We start from the raw sequence: 17,549 nt of genomic DNA, 5'->3' as shown, positions 1-17,549 counted from the left end.
TCATCGCAATCTCCAGAGCTTTCGCTTGGGTCCCAATCTTCTGTTGTGATAGAGCAACCCTTAGATGAGGCAGGAGAAAACCCACAAACCATTCGCGGTGCTACCCATTGTTGGGAACGAGTTCCCCCAAGAGGTAGTTTTAGGGCTAAAAGCCCATGTTTTGGGGTGGAAGACCCAAATTTTGTAATAAAGATGTAAAGTATCCACATTTTGTGGTCGCAGAGCACAAAGATGTCAAAGGGTTTTCCACCCTTGTTTTGTAAAGTCTCATGTCAGCGGTAAAGATCTACCCATGGTCCGCAGACCATGGGATTGTATAAAAAGGGAGTCTTAAAAGAGTCTAAGGAAAAGTAGGAGTGGTAAGAAGAGTTTTGGGTAATAATTTCTAAGTGTTCTCGGGTCTTAGCGTAGGTAGAGGCTCTGCAGCTGAGTGCGCAGAGGCCTAGGGTGGAAGTTTGCAGCTGAGTGCGCAGACCCCTGCAGTTGTGTGCGTAGGGTGGATAGAGTCTGTACTGAACTTGAGATATCAATAAAGAGAAGTATTCTGCAAATCACTGTGTATTTTGTCTCTATTTAATGCATCTGATTATATTATGATATGATCTGGGTTTACATTATAATGCTTATTTAATGCGCGAATGTATTCGATTATATTTGTTAATTGAACGCGAGCAAGAATATAGGATTACGTGAAGATAACTGTAAATGCATGGTAGATTAGGTAACACTTAAGATAACTTGGGAACTTATACAGTAATGTAGCCATAGAGGCGCGTAAGTGCCTGGACCTTGGGTTAGGGCTACGCGAAGATCAGTTGGGTACCTTCGTGGAGGTATTGAAGGACGGAAGAGAAGGAACATCGATAAGCCCTAAAAGCTTATCGATCTGCACGAAGGCAGGATCAGGAAGTATAGATCGACATCACGACCATCTCAGGGTGTGGAAACTTGGTTCCTGCATCCCCCCATACTGCTTCGGGTGAGACTTCAGTCCATTCTCCGCGGGCTGATGCCGAAAGGGTCAGTAGTGTAGGGATTTTCTTGGCTGATTAATGCTGAACATGGGCCAGGGCCCATCAAGCCAACAAATGGTTCCATTGTCGGGACGATGAGGATCTTGGGATAGAAACGGGGGACGTTAAAGTTGAGGTGTCTGACCCCATTACTAAATTGCCTAAGTATGTCCCTCCATGCAGGGTCAAGGCCAAGGTGCCTAAGGACATTGACGAGAGCAAGGTCACCTTGTACACACCTCTGTTGCTAGACAAGATTGCTTTTGAAGGACCATGCTTGGGGCGGATTCCAATATTGAAATTGGAGGACTGGGACTTCGCTGACACAGAGCGATTCCCTCATTTGGTGACAGACCATCTAATGCACTACATCCTCCATAAAACCACTGGGATGACCACGTTGGAACCACAGAAGTGCGCAGAGGTGTGGATAAGGTAGGCCTGCTCAACTTGCTATGGGTGCCACACTATAATCACACACCCATTACCTTGCTGGTAATCAAGAAGCTACTGTGCTTGGTACATGATGGGTGTCTGTGGCTAGAGGAGCCAATACCCATCACTGATAGACTGATCCATAGGATCATGAGGCTACCATATTCAGGGGAGAATCTGGCTATGATGTTTGGTGGAAAGGCGGGCGAACTGGCCCTTGTGGAGGCCATGAAGAAGAAGTTCGGATTAGTAAAGAAGTTGTGTGACTATGCGATTACAAGTATTTCCGACCCTGTGGTCAAAGTGGCCACACAAATATTGGCAGGGAAGGTCATGCAAAAGTGTTGCTCCGATGAAGTACCGGCGCCTATCATAGCTCTAGCAGCCCAATGCGTAGAGGGGGTTCAGTTTAATTGGGCGCGCTACCTCTGCGGTGAGTTCCTCGTGAACTGCCACGAGGCACAGGATCTCAGCAAGACCTTCCACTATGCATGGCTCTTGCTGTCCATCATGCTGGTAGCCTGGGAGCTACCCGAGGATAACCAATTTCCCTTGGTCGTGTCAAACCTACTTGAGGCCACGAGATACACTTTGCTATGGGTAACTAAGGATCCTCAGCGGATCAAGGACAACAATATCTTTTGGATCTTGATGGAGATGAACGTGCACATGGCCATCAACCACAAGTCGTGGTTGTCACCTATTGTCTTTGATAAATTGTAGTCGTACATGGAATTTAAGGCTAGTTTCCACCATGTATCCATAAGGTGCAGAAGGACATGAATTTCCCTACTTGGTGACGGATGATGCGATTCAAGTGGTTATTGACAGATTATCGACAGAATGGCACACTGTCTCAAACTCAATAGCGGGATCCAACAAGACAGTCGTGCAACGGAAGAAGGATGAATCCAAGCTCAAGATGGAGCAGCTGGCTAAGAAAAGGAGAAAGGAGGTTGAGGATAAGGCTAAGGTAGAACACGTTACCACACAGGAGACAGGTGGACAGATAGGAGGAGAGGAGTGCAGCTCTGACAAAGAGAAGTCACCCTCCCTAGAAAAAGAGGAAGAAGAGGATGATCAGATAGAACAGGGTTGAGTGGACCCGCAGATGCATCTATTTCGTATCAAGCGTCCAAGGGGACAAGAAAAATTAGGGTTGCGGCAGAAGTCTAAGGTTAAATGTCCATGGACCCGATCACCCTAACAGAGGGGGATCTGAATGAAATTGGAGATATAGTGCGGGATGCCACCATGGAACTGCTGCAGCAGTAGCAGCAGGTGTTGGGGGCCATTTAGGCAAATCTGCGAGAGCTGCAGATTCGGTCATCACAGGTCGGCGCGACATCCAACAGTTTGGCCATTGGTACTTTAGAAGCTGCCGGGATGCTGCGTGCGAAGGACTCCTAAGCCATAGTGCTGTCTGATGGAGAATTGACGACAGAGACCGAAGCTAATAGGCCCACTGTTAGTGCACTCAAGGGAGTAGGGCTAAACTTGGTAGCGCCTCCTAGCGAGGTGCTCCACTTGTTGTAGGATGGGGTGATCGTGGAACTGAGGGCTCGCAAACAACACACTTTGCAGGTGATTAGCAAGCAAAACATTAAAAATGCTCAAATGGTCATACAACGAGATTCTGCCATCGCCACTGCAAACAATGTGACCAATAAGAACAAGCACCTAGTCCAGGCCTTGGAGGAAGCATTCCGAATGGTCCCGGAGTTAGCCATTCCTATGGATGAGCTGATAGATGTGCATGTTCGCAAACTTTCTACAGGGGTGCATGACGTCCACACAGAACTGGAAAAGGTTCAACTGGAGCTGAACCTCCAAATTGCAGAATTGCAGTTGAGGGTCCACCCTTCAACTTCACTGGAAGTCAAGGAGAAGCACACGACTGCTATAACAGTGGTAATAACAGTAGTAGAAAGTGCAGTGGTGGACTGCACAACACTTTTCGAATAGTTGTTCAAAGTACTAACCAGCCTACAAGAAGACCCTACTGTGCAGAGGCTGGAAATAGAGGCACGAGAGCTGCAACAACGCTACAATGAGGTAAAAGGAACAATGCGTATTGTTTCCCTCACACAGAAACTCACGAAGTTGTAAGAGGCCAAGGCATTAAAGGAGCAGGTAGATGCAGCTCAGCACAAAGAGGCAGTGTTGAAGGTGTGCTTGAAGCCTTGGTTGGACGAGGCCTACTTGATCACGGCCTCCATTGAAGGCAAGCTGGCTAGTCTATAGGAGACTCAGCAAAAGCTTCAGGCTGACATTATAGGGCCAACAACGGAGCAGTTGGTTGAGGAAATAAAGTAGGCGGTCGCACAGTGCACCACTGAGGTAGCAGTCATACAGGTTGAACTAGGGGTTCTTCGCACCAAGATCCCCGCACCCAAAGAGTGACTCAAGGGCGAGTCACCATGTTTGTGTTGGGGGCCTATTGGGAACGGGTTCCCCCAAGAGGCAGTTTTGGGGCTAAAAGCCCATGTTTTGGGGCAGAAGGCCCAAATTTTGTAATAAAGATGTAAAGTCTCCACATTTTGTGGTCACGGAGTGCGAAGATGTCAAAGGGTTGTCCACCCTTGTTTTGTAAAGTCTCATGTCGGTTGTAAAGATCTACCCATGGTCCACAGACCATGGGATTTTATAAAAAGGGAGTCTTAGAAGAGTCTAAGGAAAAGTAGGAGTGGTAAGAAGAGTTTTGGGTAAGAAGTTCTAAGTGTTCTCAGGTCTTAGCATAGGTAGAGGCTCTACAGCTGAGTGCGCAGAGGCCTAGGGTGGAAGTCCACAACTGAGTACGTGAACCCCTGCAGCTGTGTGTGCAGGGTGGATAGAGTTTGTACTGAACTTGAGATATCAATAAAGATAAGTATTTTTAAAATCACTGTGTATTTTGTCTCTGTTTAATGCATCTGATTACATTATGATATGATTAGGGTTTACATTATAATGCTTATATAATGCAAGAATCTATTTGATTATATCTGTTAATTGAACGCGAGCAAGAATATAGGATTACGTGAAGATAACTGTAAATGCATGGTAGATTAGGTAAAACTTAAGATAACTTAGGAAATTATATAGTAACGTAGCCACAGAGGCGCATAAGTGCCTAGACCTCGGGTTAGGGTTGTGTGAAGATCAGTTGGGTACCTTCGTGGAGGTACTGAAGGACGGAAGAGAAGGAACATCGATAAGCCCTAAAATATTATCGATCTGCACAAAGTCAAGATTAGGAAGTATAGATCGACATCACGACCATCTCATGGTGTGGAAACTTGGTTCCTGCATCCCCCCATACTGCTTTGGGTGATACTTCGGTCCATGCTCTGTGGGCTGATGCCGAAAGGGCCAGTAGTGTAGGGATTTTCTTGGCTAACTAACGTTGAACCTGGGTTGGGGCCCATCAAGCAAACACCCATCTATCAGATTCATGTTAGCTTCGCGGATATTGCATTTCAATCTTTGATCCAACTCCTACGGTGTCTCACCAGGCCTCATCGTGATTTCCTTGAATCCAACAATTAATTGTGCTTCAGACTTAGGTCTATTGAATTCCTTATTCAGCACGGTTTGGATATCTACTAATGCAAACATTGGGTTATTAGTTCAGTACTTAATGTACCAAGTTAGTGCGTGATTCTGCAAAGAACTAACCAACATTGCTTTATTCATTTGATCATCCGTGATACCCTGAGCTTCCCATACAACTTTCGCGACGAACCAAAACTGGTCTGGATATTCATTTCCCATGCCCTTGAACACAAGTAGCTTTACAAATTTTTCCATATTGAACGGTGGCGGAGGTGGTGTGGGTGGATGGGGTATTCGCGAAAACCCTTGCTTTATCAACTGAACAACACTCTGCGGAGATGTCTGTGCTACTTCCTTGTCATCACTCAACGGAGATTCGATTAGCAGGCTATATTTAGGGCCTGTTTTTCCCTTGTTCCTGAAGGTCCTTCCACTTCACGTAGCCCCAAACATCAAGGTAGCTGCATAACCTGCTTTTCACACAAGAGCATCTTAATCTAGGTATTCAATGATTTTAAATACTTACCTGATGTCCCTTTGAAGAAGCGGTGCTATGCTTCGCTGTAACTGACTGAGGTATCAACCACGAATTCTGTCACGAACCCTCCTATGATACAATCGAGCCAATGATCGACAACGCGTGTGATCATATCTTCAGAGGCTTCTAATCTCCGCACTAACTCCGAGGTCTAGAATATTGGACCGCCAGGCCTCCACCTTCCTTGGTCGTCTGCCAATTTCACAATCCACTCATACAACTCGATCGGGAAGGAACATAAGAAGATATTGTGTATTTTTGTGTACATGTATCTGTCCAACCACTGTTCTTTCATCAATCATGGGTTCCTGTTTTCTTGCGCCGCGAATTCGTGGATCTTTCTATCCAACCAATCTTCGATCTCCTTCTTAGTTGGATTCCAGTGATGCAACATCACACATCTCATTATGTAGATCTCGATCCCAGCAATGGAACCATTTGTTGGCTTGATGGGCCCTGACCTAGGTTCAGTGTTAATTAGCCAAGAAAATCCCTACACTACTAGCCCTTTCAGCATCAATCCATGGAGCGCGGACTGAAGTCTCACCCGAAGTAGTATGGGGGGATGCAGGAACCAAGTTTCCACACCCTGAGATAGTTGTGATGTCGTTTTATACCCTAACCCTTCCTTCACGCAGACCTATAAGCCCTTTAGGGCTTATCAATGTACTTCTGTTATTCAACTTTGAAACCTTCGCAAAGGTCTTCGATCGTCCTCCACAGACCCTAAATAATCAATTCAAATGCTTTCGCACCTCTCTAATTACTCTTACTTCTGTTTCTAACCAGATTAGCTTAAGTATTGGTTAACTTCCACATGCATTATGATTATCTTCATGTAAATAGATATTATTACTTGCGTTCATATGCCAAAGTAAAAGACATAAATGCGCGCATTAATATAGCATTAAATCATAAACCCAGTATTCACATAACGTAACCGTAAACATTCATAACAGAAGTAAAATAACTCATACATAGATATCTCCAGAACAATTATCTTTATTGATGGTTCAGATCTCCAATACAAACTCTAACTTTCCTATGCACCCAACTGAAGGGGTCTGTGCACTCAGTTGTGGACTTCTACCCTAGGCCTTTGCACACTCAGCTGCAGAGCCTCTTCATACGCTAAGACTCTTCGCTCTTAGCTCTCACAGACCCACTACCTTAATCAGTTACTAAAACTTACTAAGAACTGCCCTCCCTTAGACTCTTCTAAGACTCCTTTTTATACATTCCCATGGTCCGTGGACCAAGGGTGAATCTCATCAAGCCGACACAAGCTATCTAAAATAAGGGCGGAAACCCTTTTTGATTGTTTACCTCTTCATGCTCTGTGACCACAAAATGCGGAGACTTTACATTCTTTGTACAAAAATTGGGCCTTTATCCCCAAAACTTGGGCTTTTAACCCCAAAATTTACCTTAGGGGACCCGTTCCCAACAACTACACACTTGCTATGAAAGGGCTTTGGAGGGCCTTTACTAATTTTGGCCTCTAGACTATATTAATGTGTGCCAAATATATTCAAGACAAGCTTTTCAAGGAATGGTTCGAGTTTGGTTTTGTTCAAATAAATTCTACAGGATCCTTCACATGGAAAGGTCTATTCATGCACTCCCATGGGTTGTTGAAGGCCTAATATGGAAATTCGGAAATGGAAATGATATCATCCTTGGAAAAAGTTCCCTCTTAGGAGAACCTTCAGACCATAACCTCTTTCCTATGCTCACTATTGCTCTTCATTCAAAAGGAATTATCAATCGGGGCTAGGCTTTGGATGGCAGGAACGGAAAGCTTCCTTTTGGAAAATGGAAATCTGCTTTTGATTTAGATCTCCAAGTCGCCACAGATATGGAATGGGATTTATTTACTAAGGTTCTTATATAAAATGGGGTTTTCCTTACAGATTCTGATGATTCCATTGTATGGTCTTGGGATAAATCAAATGGGCACTAGGGAAATCTTAAGGATGGAAATTTATTTTAAAGTTTAGAAACTTTAGCGAATCTTAGTAGTTCTTAATATGCAAATTGTGAAGTTCTTAGAAAAAAAATTGTAAACATATTCAAATTTCTAATGGTTTTATATAGTATCTATAAAATTTTGGTGATGAGTCTAAGGTAAAATAATTTATACTATAAAATATGGGTGAATAATTTTTAGAAAACAATGGAGATTAACGAATATTTTTTTGGAAAAATCATGGAAAATTAGCCTAAATGCGAATATTATCCCCTAAAATTTTCCCTATTTTTGGTCGTTTTGGGTGTCAAAATGATAGATGGAAGGAGATATGTGGCAGGTAAAGACACATGGAAATAATAGGAAACACCACATGGCTCACATAGCTCATTTAGCATATGACATGGCAGTGACATGATAACCCATGTGGCGGTCTCTAGATTTGCACCAAGGTCGTGGTTTAGTGAAGGTTTCCTATGTATTTAGATTTTGGCAAAAATGGTGATAAACAAAGAGCATTTCCCCAGTTATCCAGCCATAGGGTGATTCGTGGGTTCATAAAATTCATAGGTTTTCTTTTAAATCTAGTCAGATGTTGGATCTCTCAGATTTATGCCCTAGCACCACTATTGAGGAAAAGGTGTGCATGTAATATCCAAGGCTTGAACAAATCCAAGGGTGTACAAAGAATTCAATTAACGAAGGACCAGATTTGCATTTAAGTGGAGTTAAAGTAGTCTAGTCAATGTTCTGAGGTTATGGTTTTGTGTAGAATTGAAAGATATTTGGCCATCTGATGATTTGCCTAAGTAACAACATTTTCAAGTGTATAAGAGACAGTTTTCAAGTTGGTTAAGAATAGGGTCCTATCCCCAGGACACGAAGAGCTTATGTCCAACACTTAGAGTGAAAGTTGAATCTAGGACATCTAAAGATTTGGGGAATATCAACCTATCTTTGTAGACCCATATTCTAGATATGTTAGAATTAACCATTAAAGATGTGGTCCCACACTCAATCATATGAGATAATGTCAAATCCCCTAGAGTTGAAGTAAATGCAATCTAGGTATCTAGATGAAAAGTAATAAATTACATTCAAGGGGATCTAGACCTAGATTTGTTGGAACATTTGTAAAAGTGGTCATATTGTGTGGTTTCATGGAACTAAAGGTAAGCCCCAAAGATCCAAGGATTTGTTGATCAAAGTCTTATCCAGATCATCCAAATCAGACTTCAAACAAAATAAATTAAAGTAATATACCAATATTTCCAAATTATCCTCCATGGAATGTCAACCCTACCACATTTTGTTGATTTTGTTCAATATAAATAAGCCATATAAGTTTGGAAGTGTGGCGTGTATTCGATTGTTGTAATAAAAATTATTTTGTGTGAGTGAGATTTTTCTTGGTGGTTCTATGGTGAAGACTATGAAATTAGTCGAAGGTATGAAGTTAGTAGAGGACATGTGATCACGAAGAAGTAAGAGGATACACGAGAAGTTGATGTAATGTACCCAACCCCTAAGATATTGTTATAGGAATGAGGTAAAACATATTCATTATATTTATTAACTTGTTTTTGTTTAGGAAACTGAGCTTTACAGAGGATTCTTGACTCATCGTCGAAGCCTCACACTATAGCTTTAACTTTGCATGCTTATATATATATATATATATATATATATATATATATATATATATATATATATATATATATATATATATATATATATATATATATATAGATATATATATATATATATAGATATATGCATTTATCAAGCCCTACCGAATGCAATGGCCTCTACTCTCCACATCAACCCATAACCTTTAAACACAATGCCTTTATGACTTCGAGTTGGGTCCCACTAGACACACCACCCTTCTTGCCCTCTTTCGGAAATTCCTAAGTGTGTTCCTTGTTACCCGATGGAGCATTTGTTCTAGGATTATGAGGATGGTTGGGGTGTACTATTTCCTCCTCATTAGTCTACCCCTCCACTCTAGTCTACCACTGTGACCTATCACACGTCATTCTATTTCCTTCATACCAGCGCCTCCTCCTTTGCACCTTTTTCCTTTTTCCAGGGTCATAGCGTCAGGTTGACTTGGATAGTGGGACCCCTTCTCCACCGATCACATACACGCTTTGCTAACATCATCCTGCTAGTCTCCTCTTGGTGCTTACTATTGAGTTTCCCCTTTAAAATTATAGGGTGAGATGTTTGGGCCTACGTGGACTAGTGGGTCTTACCTCCATGAGATACCATTTCTAATTGGCCCAAGTGGCTCCAATCCCTTCCAATGGGATCGCTCCTCCACTTCCAAATTGTAGGCCTAGCTTTCCCTCCACTCTGTCATCCTTGTGGTTCTGTTACACCACTACTTGTAGATATTCTGGGGTGAATGCATCAGGCTAACGTGACAAGTTTCCAATTCCTTGCCAATAGCACCACGACAATAGTGTGAGCCCTACCACACACCCACCTTATGTCATCCTGCAAAGTGTTTCCTAGTGCACTCAATTTCTCAGCTCTAATGTTCCATCGAGGTGAGACATCTGGTGTGACGTTAGGCTACGTCATCCCACTTTTGTGTTCCTGATGCTTCCTAGTGTCCCTTCCTTTCATTCTTTCGGGCTAGGCTTCCATGCCACCTAGTTAGTGGTCCACCCTTATGGCCAATTGGGTTATCATTGGGCTTAGGCCAACCTACCCATGTCATCCTAGCACACTAACCCAACTCTCTCTCTATCACATGCACCCTCACAAATGTTCTGGGTTGAACCTTCTAGGCCACATCAACCTTCATTGTCCAATCACATTAGGGTAAATCGGGCCGCACCAATGTGAAGCCTCCACGACTAGGGTTTTACCAAGTTAAGGATAGGATTTCTCAATTCTATCTTATAACTTCAGGGCTTGGTCCATCCTATGTTGCATCAATCTTTCCTTCAATCTCTGTCATGGCTCAACTAAGGGATCTTGGCCATGCCTTATGTGATGCATCAAATGGGGATCTTTACAACCTCGTAAGAGAAAATATCAACCCTACCATGATTACCCTACGCTGCTTATTTTGACCATGGATCTATCTCAAAGTTCCCATAGACCTCTATATCAACACTAGTACTTGGTGCCAACATCAATGGTTTATTAAGGCACCCTATGGTGCTACCCTACATGAGCTTGGGTGAAAGACTCTCCAATGTGTTCTTGGCCCATTTTCATTCCTTGTTCTCGGACAGGGCATTCTAGGCATGGCGGCATAAGTGCTACTGCATCCCTTACCTACCACGAGCTTGGTGTGGATTCTTGAAAGGTCTCCACCACGCCTACCACACGTTAGGAGTTCCAAAATTCATGTCAAGGTTGCAAGCAACTCTATGGTGCTATATAGAAGCTTTTAGGGTCGAATTGGCTACACTTGATGCTAGCAAAGACAACCATGCCACTACTAATACATGGCCAATATGCCATTTAGGTAAAGTGTATGGGGCTCGACTAGCCCTAAAGGGAAAACAAATACCTCATTTTTAATACAACGCTTGTAGTGCAGCTTAGCAACTTGTAATTTAAGAATATAAATTTATGTATACAATTGTAGACCCTACTAGCCAATCGGTTGCCTATGTAATTATTTCATATTAGTAAAAAGGTTCTTTGTGCCCAATGTTCCAATTTTCATTCTAAGTTCTTATGGCTCTTTCTATGGCCTATAGCATGGAATGATGTTTCTATGTCATTTATTTAAGTGTTATTATCAATCCAAATGAATCATCATGCGTAGATCAAGGGTTCAACACAAGGAAACAATCAAAGTTGACTAAGGTATATGGAACTTTGCTTTATGTTGCATATTAGTTGTCATGAACCAAAATAATGAACAATTTAACAAAACACCTCATTCTAATGTAATTAAGTATATACATTTATTCAGTCTGATTATCAACATTGCTCATTTCATTGATGCAATATGCACATAGGTTCATGTGTAATTTCCATAACTATAAGTGCCATTTCTACACAAGGTGCATCCACACACTCTTCATATTAATAGCACAAATACAGTCCCAAGTCTAGAATTATTGCAACCAAAAATGCACCATGATTTACCAATAAGTAAACAAGCATAAATGGATACTTATCTTTAAATGTGAAGGGAAATTGAGACTATCTATTAAGATTACCAACCTAGGTTCCATTATAACAACAAGGAACATGTGAGAAACATTTATCTATGAGAAATATAAGCTCTTCATACACATAAGAAAGATGAATTGTTAGGCTAAATCCAAGGATCACAAAACAAGTCATTTGATCCTATGAATCAATCCCTTGAACAATGTTAGTGGTTATAGGAGCCTATAACAATAGGAATTATGCCATTGTAACATGAATGGATCTCCATTCTACTCACTATCAAGAAAGTAATCAACACACACATACTATTTGCAAGAAACTTGGGTTGAGAATCACAAATGGTGCAAGCTCATGAATCATAACTTTATTGCTAGATCAAAATAACTCTTTAGTAGGTCCAAGTAATGCATTAGTTAGCCTATATAATTAATGAAACTCAATGCATGGTTCAAACATGAATAGTATTGGCTCACATTAGAATATAAATACTTATCACTGGCTGTTAAGAAAATGAAGCACTCATATTCATTCACACATCCTGATCCAAAATGGATTTTGGATAGACTCCTAAGTCTAAGTGTTCCTCATAGAGGAAAATGAAAGTCCAAGGAAGTTCCTAGACATAGCCCCATTGCAGAGATATTTTCATTCTAAATCTACTGCAACTTGAATGGGAAAAAATGGACTTAGGATGCAGAAGTTATCACCAAAAGAAGATGCCCTATGTTCTTTAGAAAAAGAGGAAAAATCCTCTAAAATGGGCAAAAAAAAACCCTTATAAAGGGAAATCGCATCAGACTAGGGAAAAAGAGCGGACTTAAGCGGAAAGGGGAGAAACCTTCGATCCGCCAACCCGATTTATCAGATCAGAGGTAGACATATATGTGGTATCAGGACCCTGGATCTGGCGATTGCGATCATGTGATATGCCAATCACCGATGATCGGATCGGTGAATCGGCATCGGTGATGCATAGAACCTCAGGCCGAGCGACATTGCGATTATCAAAATTGGTGATTGGCAATCGACAACCCCCGATGCCAATAAAATGGTTGGACCTGATAAGTTTTAAAAGCCTGATTGTATAAAATTTCAGGTCCGGGAATTCGGATTTTCACGTATTTCCTGTGTATTTGGGATTTTACCCAAAACACATATGCGATGCGATAAGCGATGAATCCGGACCCGAAAGGGTTTATGAATGCATATGTATAACATTTCAAGTCCGCCATAAAGCCATTTTGCGAGATTTTCAATGTTTTAATGTATTTTTCAAATACAAAGGGAAACCACGAAACGAGCGAGATTTCGGGCGGGCCGTAGGCAGTAAGTGGTTTTGGCAGGCTCTGCCCGAGCCCATACATTAGCTGCCACGTGGCTAGGCACCGGAGAGAGAAAACCACCCTTTTCGGGTAGGTAATCTCCATGTGCGTTAGCCACCTGAAATCAATAACAACCGTTGATGAACAATTACTTGCAATGGTGCCCGAAGATGGATCTGAAAGGATATAAGGTGGAATTAATGATTTTTGAAGTCCAATAGACTGCGTTTGCGCGGATTTTCCTGTGTATTTGTGTATTTCTCTATGTAAACAGAGAATGTTTGTTTCTGGTGATTTCAAGCGCCGATGGTTCCTCCCGTTACAGAACAGGTGGCCACCATCTCAGAAGGTGTTTAGCAATGATTGCTAACGCTCAGAGGGGAATTTGAGCAGATAGAGGTAGAGAGCCTAGAAGGGGAAACCAGCAGACAAGTGCCGATTGGCTTAAAAGCCATGAATGTCAGAGACAGAAGGAGACTGAAAGCAGTTGCAGAGTCGAGAGAGCAAAGGGAGACCGAAAGCTACTGTGCAGAGCAGCCAAGGGAGTCATTGGGAGGTCAAGTGAAAAGCCAGAGAGCTGCAGAGATCGAAAGAAGCTAGATCCGAAAAGCCAGAGCCAGATCTAGAGCTGAAGAGCCAGAGCCAGAGCTAAGGTAGAGCCAAGAGCCAGAGCCAGAGCCGAGACCTTCAAGAGCTAGGGATAAAATGGTGTCTAAACCCATTATTTCTATGTAGAATAGTGGAGTTGAGCCAAGAGCTTGTAAAATGACTTTTCCATAATCCCAGAGAGCCTAGTTGAGTTGGCTAGAGCTCATGGAGATGTAGCCCAAGAGTTTTGGGTGAACTCCTAGCTAAATTGTTGTCTTATGTGTGATCTTTTATTGTTGCATTATATTTGCTGCGTTATTTGTTGTTATATCAGTTCAAGCAAATAGACTTAAAAACACATAAACACTCAATAATAAACAAAATCATACCCCTTATTTCAAGCACATATTTAATTCCGCATTGGTTAATCATAAATACTTGGGAACATTTAAGCTTTGGAAGTAGGAGAGGTCCTTGTAAGTTAGACAAGGAGCCTAAGTGCCCCATTTTCAGATCAGGTGGTATCAGAGCTTAAGATTGATTAACCACGCCTTCAAGGAAGGTTATATCAGAATGCTTGATCGACAGAGCAAAGATTGTTAAATTGAGACTTCGATGATCCATAACAGTTGTAAGAAGAGCTTCGGCGTAAATCACATATAGAAAGATCTTTGTCGACGCGTTTTGAACCAGCAAGTGTGGCTCATCGTCAGGACAAGTTGAAGAAACAGATCCAGCTTTGCATGTTAAATAGTCTGAGCAGGGCCTCCAACAGCTATCTAGATCAACGGCTAGATTTGACCAAGGGACAGTCAAAAAGTCAAATTGATTATTTAGAGGAAGATAGTTAATGACCATACCTATAAATATATAGAAGAAATGATCATTTCTAGGTATGGTCATTAACTATCTTCCTCTAAATAATCAATTTGACTTTTTGACTGTCCCTTGGTCAAATCTAGCCGTTGATCTAGATAGCTGTTGGAGGCCCTGATCAGACTATTTAACATGCAAAGCTGGATCTGTTTCTTCAACTTGTCCTGACGATGAGCCACACTTGCTGGTTCGAAACGCGTCGACAAAGATCTTTCTATATGTGATTTACGCCGAAGCTCTTCTTACAAGAGCAAAGATTGCTTGTCTGAAAGGTGTTTAAACAGTCAGAGGTTGATTGTATGCTTGTTTTGTAGACTGACTATTGTTTAAGTTTGCAAAGGTGAAGGGAAAGTTGTTGATAGCTTAGTCCTGGAAGGACAAGAAGGAAGAAGGGCTGAAGGTATTCTTCTATTCCAAAGGACCTCAAAGAAATCCTTGAAGCACAAGAGGTTTTTTGTAAAAGGTTGCTTAATAAAGCTCTTTATTAATCTTGTTTGAAGTTCTTTTGTTCATTGGTATAATGACAACTTCTACAAGTGAATCCTCAAATTCCTCCTTCATCACAAGACTCTATGAGGGAGACTTGAAGCAAGACTTGTTCATCATAATGGATAAGGTAAGAGAAATGTATGAGGATGGAAGAAAGAGCAACATACTTAGAGAGCAGTTGAATTCCATGAAGGAAGAGAAGCAGTTGCTTTCTGACAGACTACAGGAAATGGAGAGGCAACTTCATATTGCAAATATGAACCTGAAAAGGATGCATGAGTTAGAGTAACAGCTCTTTGTTTCCCAAGAAGCCTTAGTCAAGTATCAGCTTGAAGAAGAGGTAAACCATTCTAGTTTGTCTTCAAATTCCTCTAAGAATGATCATATTGGTTCTTTTGAAAAACATACCAAAGGCATAGGTTCCAAGCTAATGTCCAAGATGGGCTATGAAGGAAAAGGCTTGGGTAGACATGCAAAAGGTATTGTTGAGCCAATAATAATTGAGGAAAGGCCTAAGTATTTGGGTCTTGGCTATGGGCAAGCTTATGGAGAAAGTTCCAAAGCTGCCATGAAGACCATTAAAACAACTCCAAGAAGGAGTTGCATTGCAGGTCTTCAAGAGTGTGAAGGTTGTATTCAGGAGGAATGCAATAACTTGAAACATCATTTGCAGGATGTAGGTGTTGAGAAGCATGCACTTGAACCAGAGAGTTGTGGAAACTCTAATAGCCTGGAAGAGATTTATGGTGTTCCAAAGGGAGCCACTTTTTCATTTGCTTCACCTCCTCATGAAGGCAATAAAGGTGAAAGAGAAAGGTATAAATCTGGTTCTAATCATCTTCCTTTCAATTTTGCAAAGCATGATAAATTTCCACATAAGCATGGGAAAAGAATTGCATGTTCCTTTTGTGGTTTAGATAACCATCATGTTTCTAAATTTTGGAAGAGAATGGCCACATATAGGAAACTTTTGAAGGAAAAGAGGCAAAAAGCCAAAGGTCCATTGGACAAGGCAAATCATGTTGTCAAGAGGATGCACATGTGTTGCACTTACTTCCATAAGCAAGGGAATCTTGCTGAAAGGTGTTGGACACTGAATCCAACAATGCTTCCACAAAAACTGAGAAAAGTGGAAAGAGAAGATAGCAGAAATGGAAAGGAAGATTCCATGACTGATGTGTCTCAGGATGATTCACATGTTGATGTTGATGTGCAGATAAAGGTAGTACCTTTGAAAGGGATTGTTGAGAAATGGCTAGAGTTCTTATCCAATCAAGGTTTCATGTCTATTGATGCATCTATTTGCATTTATTTGTTAATGAAATGCAAGTTGCAGGTTCTTACCAAGAAGGTGAATGGAAACGTTGAGGAGGAGACTCACTTTATTGCTGCAACATTATATTTCATTTCAGCTTGGAAAGTATGGTGTACTTAAGTGAATGTTGAAGGATGAAAGGCATGCATGAGCATGATGTGCATGGACACAGGGATGTTTATGTGTTCCTTGTTTTGAACATGTATGTGTAATTAACTTGTAGGGTTGATTGGTTTGACATGCATGTGATGCAATGTTGACTTGGGAGAAGTTAACTTGGTCTCCAAGATGGAGATAATAATGAAGTGTTTCATCTTTTGAAAAGATTCCCAATGGCATTTTTATACATGCTTGACTTGAAGGGTCATTTGTTTAAAGGCATGTTTAGTGGGCTTGTTATCTAGTCCATCATTTGTATGCAGATGTAAGACATGGATGTGTTCACAAGCTGTGAAATCTATGTCTTTTGTTGAAGCAGGATTTTAGGCCATCCAGTTGTTGTCTGTATTTATGTTGTTGTTAATAGTTGTTGTTGACAACTTGTCAAACAAATGCAAATGAAAGTTTTGTGGAGCAGATGAACTTCACATTTTTTTGAGCCACCTTGGATCAATGATCAAGGAAAAGAAGTTCAAACCACCTTCTATGACCATTTCGGCAGAAGTTCTATAGGAAGGCAAGGAGGAAGAAAGTTCTTCCTAGGAAGACCAGCCCATCCAGGAAGGGAAGTGGTCAAAGACCTTGGTTCAGAGGCACTATGCAAGGCAAGTGTGTGGAGGCTAAAAGAAGAGGGTGTTGTTACTCTCAGGTACTGTTCAGATCAGTATATCAGTGTTTTGTAGACCAAAAGTTCTTTTAGTGGGAAGGCGTGATCCAAAATGGATTTTGGATAGACTCCTAAGTCTAAGTGTTCCTCACAGAGGAAAATGAAAGTCTAAGGAAGTTCCTGGACATAGCCCCATTGCAGAGATATTTTCATTCTGAATCTATTGAAACTTGAATGGGAAAAAATGGACTTAGAATGCAGAAGTTATCACCAAAAGAAGATGCCCTATGTTCTTTAGAAAAAGAGCAAAAATCCTCTAAAATGGGCAAAAAAAAACCCTTATAAAGGGAAATCACATCGGACCAGGGAAAAGGAGTAAACTTAAGCGGAAAGGGGAGAAACCTCTGATCTGCTGACCCAATGTATCGGATCGGAGGCAGACACATATGTGATATCGGGACCCTGGATCTAGCGATTGTAATCGTGCGATACGCCGATCGCCAATAATTGGATTGGCGAATTGACTCAGCGATGCACAAAACCCCGAGCCGAGCAAAA

The sequence above is a fragment of the Pinus tabuliformis genome, chromosome 4_2 (genome assembly GCF_031772625.1).
Source record: "Pinus tabuliformis cultivar Carrire ecotype Pingquan chromosome 4_2, CPIR1, whole genome shotgun sequence".
Classification (NCBI taxonomy): Eukaryota; Viridiplantae; Streptophyta; class Pinopsida; order Pinales; family Pinaceae; genus Pinus; species Pinus tabuliformis.
Note: the sequence above shows the minus strand (reverse complement) of the source record.